Genomic DNA, 3,436 nt, shown 5'->3' on the forward strand with positions numbered 1-3,436 from the left:
ATGAGTGGGCCAGAATATAATAGCACATTTTAAAGAGGGCCTGTTTAAAAACCGGTTAAAGCCCGTTTAACATTAAACATGTCCGTAGCCCGGTTAAGGCCCGACTAAAGCCCGATTAAGGTAGCCCGATTATAGCCTGAGACCGACAGACCGAATATAAAGTGTACCATGCCCTCAATAACTAAGCTCGATTAGTTAAATGGGCGGACACGGTGCAGCCTTTGAAAGTCTTCAAGCCTGATTAAGCCCGACCGAAACCGAACCGGCCCGACCGGTTGACACCCCTACATTACGTAACCAATTTATCATGGGTGCATCCTCTCAAATCATTCTGGGAAACACATGAGTGATAACATAGCATTTATATTTCAAGGGTGAAAATTAGGAATATGTTCCTGGATGTAGGTGAAGTCATGATTAGTATTGAGTAGATGCTAAGCTCAATAGTGAGCATTACTCCGTGCATGTAGATAACGAGCTGAAGCACGTTCTCCTGTGTTATTGTTGTGCATGCTCACATTATACTGGGCATTAAAGTGCTTGTCTGTAGGATGAGTATGTACATCTAGTAGACATGGCTACTTGATGGTTGTAGTATGTATGTACATACAACTATTTGTATGAGATAGTGATTGTTGTGTAGGGTGTGAGATAACTCTAGTCATTAATACAAATTATGCGCAACATTTATAATAGCCAGCAATATACATAGTAGCTATAGGGAGCATCGGTAGATTGTGTGTATCTATTTAACTGTCAACAATGATTGCCATGTCAGGGGTACAACTGAAAAATGAAAAAGAATTTGACACAATGATTCACCCCACCTCTCAGTGTCAGACGGTACCCAACACTTGATAATATAGGAGACCCATGTACTCATGTTAGGGAAAATAATAGTCAAATGAGGATAAAAAACATTATCGACCAACAAATAGGCCAAGCCTCCCAAATGACTCTAAATAGGCCCACCCTGAGATGGCTCATATCTTTGGATTCATCACAAACCCGCAAGTGGGATGGTATGGTTAAAGCATTCAAAAAGCATTATTCATACAATACTAAAATGGAGTTTATCCATAAGGACTTAGAGAAACCACCAAATAGGAACTAGACAAGGGATTCACGACTTCCTAATGAGGTTTTGTATCAAAGCGGCTTTGACGTGGGATAGACCTACAAAAAGGAATCGAGGAGTTAAAATGATCATGAGGAATTAAGTTACAACAACGTTACAAAGAGCACTTGTTCGTTCAACCTTTAGTCACCTTTAATGCCCCCCCAATGAAAGAGGGTCAACAAGTGGTACAGACCTAAGTTATATTTCATGTAACAGCAATAAAATAGATTTGCCACATTGTTATTGACTAAGATACTCTTTTCAAGATCTCCTCGAGGAAGAAGCTTCACAGTCCAATCTACTTAACCGAATATCCAAACAAATCCTCTCTCGACATATAGTGGGAACACCAACTCAATTAATGTTATAGAGGAGGATGTACACCCACTAGTCTAGAAATTATTAGAGGGTCAATATGAACCACTACTAGAGGAGTAGACAGATGAAATGGTCAGCATCATTGGTGATGTTATGTTTTATAACATATATCTGATAAACATAGGAAGTGATGTGGACGAAGAAGTTGGTCTAGTCAACTTTGAAGGTGTTGTGTTTGACATGAAAACAAGAACATCATTAATTCGTCAAAAGAAAGCAACAATGATACTGAAGATTTACAGAACGGATCCAGCATCTTTGACATGGCTGAAATGGGAGAAGACGATGACAACAATGAAGAGGATTTATACAGTGATATCTTTGGTAGTGATTTTTGTATATCGGTTGTCCTTGTTGTCAATCTCGGCGTGTGTTAATGAAGATATGGCAACATGTGGACACTCCGATGACATGACAGTGATAAGTAGAATGTCACAGGTTTGGTTGAGCGGTATGGGTGGAGCAGTGGTGCGTGCTGCAAATTTCCTTGCTCTTTATTGGTAATTTTAACCTATTTATGTTCTGAGAAAATTTGGTCATGGAAGATGATTATTTTTTTGTGTCAACGTCTTCAGGAAAGTCGTAGATTATGTCATAATATTTCCAATGCATTTGGATTGCATTGATCTAAATTGGATGAAAAAGTTACTGACAGTGAAAAAATTAGGGGTAATTTGTTCATTTTATATGGCAGGTAATGTCTCCGAGGGGTAGAGAGAGGAACTTGTGACAAGCCCATAAAGATTGTAACTTATTTTCAGTATCGGAATGAATTGCGAGCGCCATAATAGATAATTTGTCTTTGTTAACTTGAGGGAAAGGCACCTCCGAGGGTGGGAGAAGAAGCAGAAATACTACAGGTTCCCAATGAAACATGGGGCTCTAATGCCACGTTAAAACAATAAAAGAGAAAGAGAAAGAGAATAGAGAGAGAGCTAGAGAGAAGAAGAAGAGACAATATTTAAGTGCTTCAGTTGATTGTAACCTCCTTGCACGGTAGGGTATAATGTTTTCACTATATTATTTAGTTAATGATCTCTATTCTATTATATAGAGAATCAAGAACATTTGTCATACAAGAAAAGAGGATGATAATGATATTCATTACAGTTAGGATTCTTATCCCTTTGCCAATTACTGTTGGGCTGAACGTATTCACTACAGTTGTGATTGTTATCCCTTTGCCAATCAACGACACTACCTTTGGGTTGAATGTGAGCAATCACCAATATTACTGTTTGGTTGAACGTGAGCTAGTAAGAGAATTGCCATGTTTGCTAAGATAAAATCTTTGATTTTTATCATTTTTCAATCATCAATATCGTCGTTGGGCTGGACATGAGCTGGTGAGGAGGTGGCCATTTTTGCAAGGTTGGAAACCATATCTTTGTGACACATATCTTTGTGAGTTGGCGATGAATGAATGTCACTTGCAATTAGCAATGATCAATCAACAATTATAGGACATGCTTGGTTGGATCCAAGACAATTATGTAGATTGGAATAAATTCCTTTATTTGATCAACCATGCTCAAAAACCTGATAACTATCAGTGTGTTAGATCACCAATCCATTGCAATGATGCAACTGTATCTTCTTTAATTTATTTTTCTCAGCTATGCATTAGTAAGGGAAAAATAAAGACCAAGAAACCATTTGGCAACAAAATATATGCTTACCAAATCTACAAACCCAAGGATTTCTCAACATGATCAACATCAATTGAGACCCCAAGGGAGTTGCTTAGTTGGTAAAGATCAACATCACAAAAGTCAAAATTAAGAGGTCATGAATTCAACTCTCCTTGGGGCCTAACTATCCCCTCCTCCCAAGAAAAGAAAAAAATAGTAATAAAATAAAATAAAAATCAATTGAGTTCTTATATATGATCAACTTGGAAGGTTTTTTTTTTTTTTTATTTTTTTTTTTTTCTTTTTT

Source organism: Macadamia integrifolia, chromosome 3 (genome assembly GCF_013358625.1).
Source record: "Macadamia integrifolia cultivar HAES 741 chromosome 3, SCU_Mint_v3, whole genome shotgun sequence".
In the NCBI taxonomy this organism is placed as follows: domain Eukaryota; kingdom Viridiplantae; phylum Streptophyta; class Magnoliopsida; order Proteales; family Proteaceae; genus Macadamia; species Macadamia integrifolia.